At 47.0% G+C, this 12,823-nt stretch overlaps 2 protein-coding genes across 9 annotated transcripts in view; one reads left to right on the forward strand and one right to left on the reverse strand.

The window, feature by feature from the left end:
- The window catches only part of LOC149339974 (uridine phosphorylase 1-like), a 97,493-nt gene that overhangs the window by 68,319 nt on the left and 16,351 nt on the right, over positions 1-12,823 (forward strand). The window contains exon 1 of one of the 6 annotated variants that reach the window (XM_089548714.1): positions 8,381-8,491. The exons of the other annotated variants lie outside the window; for them this stretch is intronic. The gene's annotated coding sequence lies outside the window, so the exon portion shown is untranslated. Of the gene's footprint in view, positions 1-8,380; positions 8,492-12,823 lie in introns of those variants that run through there. 6 annotated transcript variants of the gene reach the window in all.
- Positions 1-12,823, reverse strand: part of LOC149339976 (arylsulfatase B-like) — a 48,653-nt gene that overhangs the window by 31,087 nt on the left and 4,743 nt on the right. The window contains exon 1 of one of the 3 annotated variants that reach the window (XM_089548706.1): positions 12,204-12,264. The exons of 1 other annotated variant lie outside the window; for it this stretch is intronic. The gene's annotated coding sequence lies outside the window, so the exon portion shown is untranslated. Of the gene's footprint in view, positions 1-4,664; positions 4,806-12,203; positions 12,265-12,823 lie in introns of those variants that run through there. One more of the 3 variants, XM_089548704.1, reaches the window with a different exon arrangement.

Consider the following 12,823-nt stretch of genomic DNA (forward strand, 5'->3'; position numbering starts at 1 on the left):
CGTCATCGAACTGAGAGGGTGGAAGCTGCGTGAGAACCCTCTTATGCTTCCCTATGGCGTCAAGGCCGCCAGAACCGAGACCCTCGCTAAGCAATTAAGCAAACAAGCGAAGGGGATTGAGGGGCTCGTTATAAATATGAAAGAAGCCAACAGCCACAGAAACCAAGGGGCAAAGGGGATTTTTAATTTATTTACTTTGTGGTGTTGATCAATTTTTAGAATATTACTGAATATGTTATCGCTTAAAGCTAATTGATTAGAAAAGCAGAAGAAAAAACAACCACTGCCGCCGGTGGGATCCGAACCCACGACCTCCGAATTACGCGTCCGGTGCTCTACGTCTGAGCTACGGCGACGGCTGTCAAATCTTCTGCTTTCGGGGGTATTTATGTTTACAAGTAATCTAACCTTGAGAGTGTTCATCAGCGCCACCCACGTTCATAAGCGGCGGACGTAGAACGTCCTGTGTTACCGCAGGTGTGACGATTTGACAGCCGTCGCCGTAGCTCAGAGGTAGAGCACCGGCCGCGTAATTCGGAGGTCGTGGGTTCGGATCCCACCGGCGGCAGTGGTTGTTTTTTCTTCTGCTTTTCTAATCAATTAGCTTTAAGCGATAACATATTCAGTAATATTCTAAAAATTGATCAACACCACAAAGTAAATAAATTAAAAATCCCCTTTGCCCCTTGGTTTCTGTGGCTGTTGGCTTCTTTCATATTTATAACGAGCCCCTCAATCCCCTTCGCTTATATATATATATATATATATATATATATATAGACAAGCGTCAGGCCGTGACGTCACGGAGATGCGGCGGCGCTGGAGTCAGCAGTGACTTTCGTTGTGTAGGCAAAAGCCGGTACCGTGTGCCTTGGGTATGCCATGCTTGAGCGTTTTTGAACGCATTTTTCAATATTCCGCCGAGCTGTGGTGCGGGTGGTTGAACCGCAATGCTGAAGAAATGCAGCGGCACAAGTTTCCACAAGTTTATCGCATTTAGATATGGGCCAAAGCGATGCTCAGCGGCCGTGGAGCGGGAAATGTTCGGCGACGGATAGGCTGTGCGGTTAGTATTGCATTTCTGCATCGAAATATGATAGTTTGCGCCTCTTAATCAGCATGTTTGCTCTTCAGTCGCGCGGCGAACAGTGCAAGAATCAACGTCTGCAGCTTGTTCGTGTTCTGTCGGGCTCTCATTATGAGAAGTCTGGACTCGACATTCCATGTGGGTGTGACCGTAAATTGTACGCAGCTGGGACCGTTTTCAGGCAACAATCACCCGCACTACGTCCCGGGCATCTCTTCGCACTAAAAAAAGAAAAAAAAAACAGCTGCCACAGTCGCCTTCAGCATTCATCGGGTCACTAAGCGCGACGTTTGAAGCAGCACTGTAGTCGGGTAGTAGGAATATACGACGCGTAGTTTTTTCTTTATTTTCGCTTCCACGAGCTTCAACTTGTACGTTTTTTCACCACCTATCCTAGAAAACAATTAAACGTCGCTAAGGTATCGGCAAAATCATGCAGTGTTATCTCCCATTTTACCTGAATTTTACAATTACTGGTCAATCACAACCTGACAAAAACAGCAAATGCCAGACCAAAAACCAGTTATCAAGCAGAATAAGGCCTGCAATCAGAATAACTTAAAATATTTAGCTCTGCAGAGCAAACGTAACTTCGTTGCAGCTCGAGGTAAACTTCTATCCATTAGCCTGTGCACCTCTCTTAAAGCCTGCAGCGAATAAAAAAGCATTTTTTCAGACATTACCAGTGAAGATCGCATTTGCATGACTCATTTAAAGTAACTGCATGGCTTCAGTGTCCAGTAGTTTTCGGCGTTCACCGCACTGAAGTGGCTGGACGAGAGCAGGCACATCACAAGGTTCGTCATAAAAAAACTTGCCTCGCGTCGTGCATCCCGTCGTCCTTCTTGCACCTAGAGATCGGGTATGCTGTATCGCCCTAGATGTTGAGACTTCATACCTCTATACCTCAATCTTTCTAGGTTTCATTTAATAAGTCAACCTAGTCGAGCGCCGTAGCCGCGCCGTTGCTGCCAAACATAGGAGCGCAGAAGGAAGCCTATGCAGCGCTTCGCCAGATAATTCCGTGTGGCGAACAGGTTGAAAAAGTGCTGAACTGCTCTCCGGTCACCAACAGAAATGTTTCTAACCACAAGCGACGCGCACGCTTTGAAATATGCGCGCATGCGAGTTGGTTTCGAAGGCAGCATCGCTTGGCGCGGTGTAGGCATGCTACATTTTTGCCTACAGCCCGCGTCGCTGCCGACCGCAGCGCCACCTTTGTTTACAAACATGACGCTTGTCTATATATATATATATATATATATATATATATATATATATATATATATATATATATAAGCGGCGGTCGGCCTTCGATCGAGGAAACATTCTAGCGGCCCATGTACTGTACGATGTCAGTGCACTCGAAGAACCTCGGGTGGTCGAGATTTCCGGAGCCCTTCGTTACGGCGTCCCTCATAACTTGAGTCGCTTTGGGACCTTAAACCCCCATAAAACACACAAACAAAACAGATATATTTATTTCACAATATTTCAAATTGAATGATAGTCACAATCATAAAGCGCAAAAGTCACTGTGGTGGCACGGCAGGACCACGATACCTCGACAGTCACGTACGACTTGCACTCGTATAACTACCAACCTGTTCTATAACTAATACTGTTGTAAGACAGTAGACAGTATTAGCTTACAAAGTGACTTACTAGCAGTAGGAAACTGGTGTGAAAAATTGCAAATGTCTTTAAATATTGCTAAGTGTAAGGTCATGCATTTCCATAGACTCTCTAACTTAATACCACATAGCTACTTTATCTGCGGTTCTCGTTTACATGCTACTAAAGCATACAAATATCTTTAATTACACCTGTCTGACGATCTTAAGTGGTCAATGCACATCAACCACATCACTGCAGCATACAGCCGATCCCTTGGCTATCTTCAACGCTCAATGAAGTTTGCCCCAGCACCTGTAAAGCTACTAGCCTACACCACATTAATGCGCCCAAAATTAGAATATGCAGCCGCCATTTGGAGCCCACATGAGGAATACCTTTTTGAGAGAATAACAACTATCAAAATCACGCCATTAGATTTGTTCATTCCAATTATTCATCCTACACAAGTGTAACCGATCTGAAGATCCGATCCAGCCTGCCATTATTAAAGCACCGTCGAAAACTAGCCAGTTTAGCCCTCTTTCATCGTTTCTACTATTTATGTTGGTTAACCATCTACATCACAATACACTGCCTGTTTTCAGCTCGTCACAAAAGCAGTTAACAAGTGTCATACCCTTGCCCAAAAACACAAAAATTTGCGCAGTCTTTCTTCATCCGAACAGCAAAAGTTTGGAACGGCCTTTCCAATGCCGCTGTATAGACACGCTTGCATTCAAAGATAAGCTGGAATCTTTAGGCCCATTTTATGTTTTCATGTACCTTTCCCCTCTAACGTTGACCTATTGCACTTTGTTTTACTATGCGGTTTTTACTGTTCTCTCATCCGTTTTTGAATTCTTACCCACCGTTCAGCGCTTCTTTCTGCCTTTTATTCTTGTCTTGTTTTTTCTTTTGTATTCGAAAGCATTTGAGCGTTTTGCATTTTGATATTCTGAGCTGTTAGCCTGTTTCATTTGTATTTTGGCCCTTGATGCTGGCATTGTACAGAATATGTTCGTTTTTTTGTTGATATTTCTGTACAACCCACCCCTCATGCAATGCCCCTTGTTTGGGGTCCTTGAGGTACTAAAATAAATAAATCAATAAATTAACCTGTGGAACGTAGTATTGTGTAAAATAAGGCAGCGGCTAACACGGTGAACGTACAATGTGGGGACTACTTGACGAATTGTCACGATATTGTGTGCGGCTTGATGTTTAGGTGGTGCCGAAATTATAATTATTCGGGCCAACCTGCCCACTACTGCACTTTCCGTAAATTTGGAGGGGGAGGAGCGACAAACTTCTCCTCCCCGCGTGCGGAAGATGAGGTTCGACTGCTGACCTGCGATAGGGGCCACGCCTGATTAGCCGTTGACCGGAGGCATGAGGCGTAGGCAAGTTTCTTAACAAACCCCCCTCTACTTCGGTAAAGAAAGCCGACAAAAGGTTACAAAACAATCCCAACAAAATAGCGTCACTACACGAATAAACACAACGAGAACACAAGCAACAATTAACAGGAAGAGGAACACATAAAGGCGAGAACTATACAACAACAAGGCTACAAGAACAAAGCAGTACTATACAAAAGGTTCGGACAAGAAAGGGCGACAGGACAAAGGAAGAGTAAAGCGAGTGGGGAGAAACGGTGGCTTAGCTGCAGGGTGGCAAGGTCCGGTTGCAGGGAGCGTCGGGCTGCCGAAGCGCGCGGAGCTGATGGGGTGTTGCGGATACCGGCGAACTTGGGCCGCGCGTTTTCCACGCGTCTTCGGGGCCGTCGTCGCCGCGCTCTACGCGTCAGGCACCCGCCTTAGCTCGCTTGCCGACCACTTCTCTGGCTGACCTCACACACGTCCGCACGCACCGAAATCTCCAAGCCAACTGCCAGGCTCGCGGTTTTCCCGCCACCGCGTTCTCATGACAAACAACAAAAAAATAAAAGGCTGGGGTTTACCTTTGGTTAAACCTGGTAGGCTGCGTAAGCATCCATAGCGTTCCATTCGGGATCATCACCGGTTGTAGACGATTCGGTTTCGATAGAGGCGCGGTGCGCCCATCTAGCAGCGTCTTGAGCGCGCCGCTTAGCAAGTGGATGTTCGCGTTCATTTGTCTCCGAAGCCCGTTGTCGTTTCCTGGCTTCGTCAAGCCGACGTAGCCTCCCTTTCTTTTTATCAGGCGGCATAACGACGGAGCCGGCAATGTTGTTGTGACTGAGAGACGGATGAAGGAAATTGCACGGGCCTGCCTACTGGCTCGAGCCAAGCCACCACCGCTGCCACGTGCAGATAGAGGAGAGTTAAAAGATCAGAGAAAAGAGAAAAAGGAAAGAAAAGACGCGCGTCGCAGCAACAAGTGCGTGCGCCGAAGCGGACGCTGCTGAAAAAAACAGATAAGCGGCCGAAGCCGCGAGAACAGACACTCCGACGGAGCCGGCAAACGAGCGTTCTACAGGCACACTCGAGAACACCCATCATTGAAGTCGAGCCCAGTGATGCAGTGTTTTGGCGCCGACCGCTTTCAAACAAAAGCACAGCTGGTCTGTTGCCGAGGGGCACGTTGTTCACTATGGCTGTGATTCTAGGTCATAACATTGTATGCCTTGGTAGCTGCTTCTTACCAGGATGTGCTCAGTTATTTAGGTTCATACTACTAAACCAGTCACTGCTACTGGACACTGCTGAAGACGTCGTAAGGCGAGGGACTTTTAACGAAGCGAAAGCGTGCGCGCGCCTGTTTGTTGCAACCTTTGTGTATCGCCTCGGTGGTTGCTGGGCCGAAGCGCTGGTTTTCTTCAGTACGTCATTGCTGTAGGCAGGCTTCCTATATGGGCCGGCGATGCTGCGTCGCTACAGATAAATCAGAGAAATTCGGAAGTCCTGCTGTGTGATGAGACTTCGCGTTCTGTTGTGGGCCCTGGTCATCGCGTCTAACCTGTCATCTCTTTGTAACAGCTGAGCCGCGGTCGCTATCGATTGTGGGCGCGAGTTTTTGCTCGATGAGGTGGTTCATGGGTTCCCTCGAAATAAGAGCTTTATGTACCCTTGTAGCAAAAAGTTATTTTGTGTCGAGGATTCGTTTCTATGTGTTCAAATTAGTGCGCGGATGATACGAGTTGATGACACATGGTCGCACATTGACGGAGGAAACAAAAGCAGTGTGAGAGCAGACGCAATGATTTATTGCTACAAAAACTTCGTCCGATGGGCAGCGTTCTTGTATATGTTATTTATTTTCGCAATTCGTAAGAACCAGGAATACTGCTTCCATCGTCTTGTCAACGCCAAAATGAAAACTTCCGGATTGGTCGTTACTGTGACTATAGCACGTCTACAGTAGACCTGTTTCGCGATGTGTTTATGCGTTCATTAGTAAGAGTCAAATTTATTTAAGTGCTGTTGACATATCAGATGAAAACTGCGTGGACTTCGCTTCGGATGACAGCTGTCGTTGACATTAGAATGCGCTGTGCCCGTGTCGTACTGTCTTTTTGAATGCATTGTTATGAAAGGTGTTATGAAAGGACGGGCCACAAGGTCAACCGTCGTTTCGGCTACCTTTTACACATCTCAGTTGATTGAACGATTTTCTAAAACATGTTCCTTATTGTGCTGCTTTTATATATACGCTTTGTTCGTTTATGTACGACAGGCAGCATTCAGTCTGGCGAGGCTGGAAGGCTTTCTTTTATCGCACTTTACGGTTGCATTTTCTTGCATTTGCTTCACTATAGTATAATCCTTTTTATGACTTGCGCCTTTGGAGGCGATATGAGCGCCATAAAGCGGCTTATACCCCTGTCACACCGGCCTTGTGACGGTACTTTGAACTAAAGCTCCATTACTCCAAGGAAGAACGCACGCTGCCACACTGACGCGCCTTAGGACACCTGGTTCAAAGGAACTTCGAATCAAGGCAGCTCGAGTTTGTCCTTTGAGGCTGCAAGGGAGTACTCTCCTTCCCAGCAAGTTAACAGTAAAAAAAAAATGGGTACAGGAAACGTTCGATATTCTTTTCTTAAATTTGCTCCGTAAAATTATTGGTTTTTAAAATATACGATTATTTGTTTTGTGGCGGTCTCAACAGGCCATACTCTCGTCATGAATTTACAAGCGCCACGGTAACTAGGACGCCATGTCGGCTATGTTGTTTGTTGTTCGCTGCGAGTAGGGACAGTGATGGACAGCAGCTAGTGATATATCTGCTGTGATGTTGCCACTAGACTCACTGGTTGCCACTACCTGCCTACGCTACCCGCACTCCGAGACTGCACTGCTTTTTTTTGTTTGTACAGTTTCGTGCTTGCTTGTTTTTTCTGACAAAATGAGTGGTGGTGAACCTGCGGTGCAACCTGCCCCTGAGTGGATACTGAGTCACACATCTCAGTATCACTCATCGTCACTCATCTTAACGGAGATCGCCGAACACAAGGCACACAGAAAAAAGTGATCAGAATAAACGATCGCAAGGCAAAAAAAAAAAAAGAACAGCAAAGGAACTAAAGGGAAGAACCGAACAACCAAGCTTAGCGTGTTGGGCTCAGTGTGGCCAGCACTATGATGCTATGCTCTGTGCTTGGCAGGTCGTGTCATTACTGCAGTTGAAATTGTGTTGCTTCAGCATAATATTGGTATAAAACAAGCTTTTATGAAAAATATGTGACACTGTTGTATTTTCATGTGCACTGAACTTTGCAGTTTTAATCCAGTTTTTCACTGATGAGGGCGCTAAACGCCTTTTCCGAAGCTCGTTCCTCGACCGTGTAGCACGGACGAACTCCCTTGGAGTAGTGCTCCTTTGGTAGCGTAATGAAGCTTTAGTTCAAAGTACCTTTACAGTGCCCGTGTGACAGGGGTATTATGCAGTGTATCACATAGTGTCCGCTTACCTACGTCCGCATGGCGTGTGTTCTAGCTTTTCTAATAAAAACTTAGTCGAGACATTTTATTCCCGTGAGCATTGCTGGGTCATGCAAGAATACTTCGTAACAACATAACTTTGCTATAACAGCGGGCGGTGATTCGTTAGTAATAACGGGATTCTACTCCCAGCTCTCCGTAGGAAATTTGCATAGTGCATTGGTTACTCACATGATTTCGCTAGAAGCTGTGTCCAAGCATTTGTTGCCTTTCGCGGTTTAAGCCACTTCGTGATTGTGACAGTGGGACCTGTTTATTAAGGACCCTGAACGTACGTTGACATAGTTTAGTTTACTCGTTCGTTCTGAATATCGTTGCCGCCGGTACCCTAGATGAGCAACCACAAAGAGGTGAAGATGACTCCATATGTTACTATGTTTACTTGAATCATTCTAGTACCCTTGATGGAGTTCTTTATTTACTCTGCTGCAAACCAGTCCGCGGTGAAAAGCTTTGCAGCTGCAAAATATACCTTTCGTGCTAGTTGGTGCTGTGACATTGATTATGTTAATCAATGAGTAGTGTTGGAAATGAGGACTTGGAAGACACCTAATTACCACTAGCTGTGAATGTGCGATAGCATAACTTCGTTGTGGGGTACCATACATGAACAATGCACTTAGGCTATGCCACAGTGCCCTGTACCTGTTGTCGGAGGTACGTTGTTTTATTTATTTATTCTTTATGCGTTAGCTCAAGACGGAGCCGGCAAGCGAGCGAACGCATTTTATACCCCCTCCCCCGCCCGTTCTCCAGCCTCCTCTCCACACTCCGCAGCTGGCGAGAGCGCGCCGACAGCAGCGCCTCCACTCGGCAGCGGTGCGGCTACAGCTCTCGTGCACTGCGCCTCGCGCCGCCCTTCAAGGTAAGGGGGGGAGGGCGACCGCCCCCCCCCCCCCCCCCCCCCCCCCTTAGGACCGCCACTGCTCGACGACTTGGTCAGCCCACTCCACCGCCAGAACTTGGGTTCTGGGTACAGAGCTAGCCAGCACGGTCTCCCGCCGCTCGAGAGTAAAATCTTCAACTAGGTAACCCAGGGGTGGCTCTATTTTTGCATTCCCTTAGGAATTGATCGCAGCTGTCTCGCTGGCCGCAGTGTTTACAATACGGGTTGTATTGATAAGGATAAATGTGCGCGAAGAGTGAAGGGGTGCGTATCGATCTCGTCTGTAGATGACGCCACGCAACCTCTTGTTCTTTAGTCAAAATTTTGTGCGGAGGGGAGAAAGTTCTCCTCTCTATTTTAAAACTATTGGTTAGTTCATGATGGGTTATCCCAGAGCCCTTCGTGAAATTCTAGGAGCCATACTCATCCACTGCCCGGTCGACGAAATCTCGGACTTTATTGTGGGCTGCCTCGCTCCACCGGTTTCCCGAATTGCATGGGACCCATATCAGTTCGAGGTAATTTGATGAGAGTTTGGTGGCTTCAAGGATTTTAAGGGAGATGTTTACGATTCGCTCTTTTACGAAATTATTGATAGTCATTTTAGAGCCGCTAAGAGTGGTGTTCTCTTCGGTATGCGCTATAGGGTGAGGGCTATAGCCGCCTCTTCTGCCGATTCAGAGGATTTGGTTTTGATGTTTGCCGAGACGATGTTCTCATCGTTTTTGTTCACAGCCACAATGGCAAAGGCATTTGTGTGTTGGTATTCTGCCGCACCTGCATAATTGTCCCGGTGCACAGACCGTATTTCTTATGTGAGGCTTTGGCTTATGCTTGCCTTCTGCCCTCATGGTGTATGGGTTGCATGTTTTTGGGAAGTGATTTCATTAGTAGAGCTGCCCTATAGTCGCGGGGCAGCTCGCGTTCTTCGGCGATTTTTGAGCGTAGCACGCATCTGTCTGGTTTTCCAGCTTCTTCTGGTCCGCACGTAGTTTTTTTTTTTTTTCGTGGTTTTTTCAATGGCCTCGGCTAAAAATAAAAGGAAAATAACGAAGAAAGTACTTCTAGAAATTCGAGAGCTAGCAGCAAGGCGACGTGAAAAAAACAACAAAAAAACGATTTCGAGCCAACCGGAAATGACGATTGAATATGCCGGGTGTTTTATATATATTACTTATTTGTTTTCACATACTGCCACGCCACATCAGACGTTCTACGGCAGGAGCGTATACGAGGTCCGTTAGAAAAGTATACGACCTTATTTTTTTTTTTTTTTGCGAACACCTGATGGATATGAAACAAACGCGCTTGCATGAGCCGACTGTGAACCTTCGTGCGCATGCGCGCATTTTTTCCCGCCTGCAGATAGCGTCAGTCGCTGGGACACAGCGTTGAGTGAGGCAGTGCGCAGTGCTCTCGTCGGTTTTTTATTGCACGGAAAATGGCGGAACGACTGGAGCAGCTACTGCATCAGCCCAGCAACTTGCTCTTCTGAACTACTGCATCAAATTTTGCTAGAAACTGGGCCACAGCCAAGTGGAAACCATTCGGAATATTCAGACGGCTTTCGGTGACGATGCTATGAGCAGCACACAGATTAAGTAGAGGTACAACTGGTTTAAAGACCGCCGCACATCGGTGGTGAGCGAGCCACGCTCCGGTCGGCCATCAACATGCCGAAATGGCCAGGTCATTGCCGAAGTGAACGCTGTGGTGATGCGGGACCGTCGTGTGACTATCCGAGAAACTGCGGAAGAGGTGGGCATCAGCCTTTTTTCTGCGCATTAATTCTATTATCACCAAAGATTTAGCCATGAAGAGAATTGCGGCGAAATTCGTGCCGAAGCTGCTCACGGTGGAGCAAAAGCAGCTTCATGTTGAAGTCTCACACGACATGCTGGATTCCGCAAACAGCCTTCTCGACTTCATGAACACCATAATCACTGGTGACGAGTCTAGGGTGTGTGGGTACGACCCGAAAACCAGTCGTCACATTGGAAGCAGTCCTCGGCACCAAGACCAACGAAGACCCGCCAAGTGCGCAGCAAACGTCAAAGTGATGCTGACTGCTTTCTTTGACTCCCGCGGTGTGGTACTCCACGATTACGCACCGCAGTGTTAAACAATCACCAAAGAGTAATACAGATATGTCCTACGTCGCCTACATGATGCTGTACGGCGCAAGAGACCGGAGATGAGGCCAGGAGGAAATTGGCGCATCCATCACGGCAATGCTCCTGCACATTCCTCACACTTGATTCAGAATTTTTGGCAAAAAAACCAGACTCCTGTACTTCAACAGGCTCCTTACTCTCCTGATATGCCCCCCCCCCCCCCCCCCCCCCCCCCCCCTGCGACTTCTGGCTCTTTCCTAAAATCAAGAGGCCATTGAAAGGAGCGCGATTTCAGACAAGAGAGGACATTATGGCTTCAACGACAGCTGTGCAAAACTCCATTCCGAAAGAGGCCTTTTCGGAATGCTTCCAACAATGGCAGCACCGCTGGGAGAAGTGTTTGGAGTCCCAAGGAGACTAAATAGAGGGTGATTAGGTTTCCAACGCTCCAGTTATGCCAGGTTTTTTCTTCTGCCAAAGGTCGGATACTTTTCTAACAGACCTTGTACATAACGGACAAAGCAGCATGTCATATACTATCTAAGCACACAGAAACCAAAAGTAAGGCCATGTGGGCTAGAAGTCGCAGATTAAAAAATTCCTTCAAGAGCGCAGTACGAGTAGGGACAGGAACGGAGTTCCAAAGTTCTACAGAAGGTGTGCAAAAACCGTGTTTGAAAAAGTCAGTACGAGGATCAAAACGTGTAGTGTTGAAATAGTTTAAATAAAAAATTTAAAATGGTTGCCAAATAGTACCCAAACCGCTGAGAGTTAATCAACGTGGGCAATGATCTTAAACTTTAAGTACGACGACATTGAGGATTCTGGAGTAAGTTTCTATCAGACAGATGAGGAGTTAAAAAAAGTCTTATCCGTGAAATCTGGGATGGTTAGACTTAAGTGAACACATTTATATATACATAAAGATAATATGGTCTCAAAATTGTCTTCTGGGGATCAAACTGTCAGCCCTGACGGGGGCGCCAATTTTTTTAATCATTTTAGTAGCTGAATAACTACTAAATATCACTAATTATTTAACTGATGAGGTGAGTTTTGCGGAGTCAATGCAAAAGATCATGAGAAAATCGTCTGCTATCGCGACCTTTGGTTGAATGTTTCTTCCCTTACTCTTTTGTTTCATCGCAGTCGCTGTGTTGATATCGCTAATTCTACATTTATTCGTGCTGCAGCATCGTTGATTGTACTTCATCATCGCAAGACCATCGTGAGGTCGACTAGAATGTGTTTCATGATGTGTCCTCACACGAAATGCAAGCTGCAGTACCACCAAAATAAAAATGTGACGTTCTCTGAGCCCGCCATGTGAGGGTTGAGACTCGCGGTGCGCGGACTGGAATGCATGGGCCGTTTGGGAACCCACTGGCAGCTTTTACATTCTATGAATAAATGCATCTCTCGTCTAATCAGGTATTGTAGCACTTCGCGACGCAAAAAAACGGAATATATAATTACGGATGCGTTAAACTCGTCCAAACGCACGTGAAACGGGCTCTAGCACATATCTGCAACAGCCATCCTGAGCTGACGTATTAACCATGACAGTACTCGCTTACCTTTCCGGAGTTGTCTATGGACTCCCATCATGCACATATGCAGCGCACGAAGGTCTCCGCACAAAAGCAAAACTCTGCACGAGGTCCATCGAAAATTCAGAACAGACGCAATGCATTCCTGCGGCATATGCTTCGCGGCTCTCGTAGTCAGCGAGGACAGATGTGCGTGTTTTTGTGCGCCGAGCGATCAGGCAAAAGAGGTCTGACGTTTCGAATCAAGTGTCGCAGGCATGTGCTGAACTTCCTGCGCAACTCATGCGTCGCGTTTTTTTTTTTTTTTTTGCGGAAAAGACGCTAGGGGCCATATTCTGTAAGCTGTCCATTTTAAAATGGCCATTTCGCGTCCATCTGGCCCTCTCTTATTGGTCTCTAAGATATACACGCAGCTCTCAAGCGTCTGTGGAAAGCGAATCGGCCATTGGGTAGAAGGCGATCGGACCTCATCATTGGCTGAACATCGCCTCCAATGGCAGCGAGTGGTCAGGTCCGGTCGCCTGCTGTTGACAGAGCGCTGCGATGGACCTCACCAGTGGCTGCATATCCGGTCCGGTCCGTATGAGGTTCGGTCGCCAGCCAATCAATGGCCGGGTCGCTGTCCAGAACGAGGCTTGAAAGCCGTG

Source organism: Amblyomma mixtum, chromosome 6, assembly GCF_055824585.1.
Source record: "Amblyomma mixtum isolate Tamu chromosome 6, ASM5582458v1, whole genome shotgun sequence".
NCBI lineage: Eukaryota > Metazoa > Arthropoda > Arachnida > Ixodida > Ixodidae > Amblyomma > Amblyomma mixtum.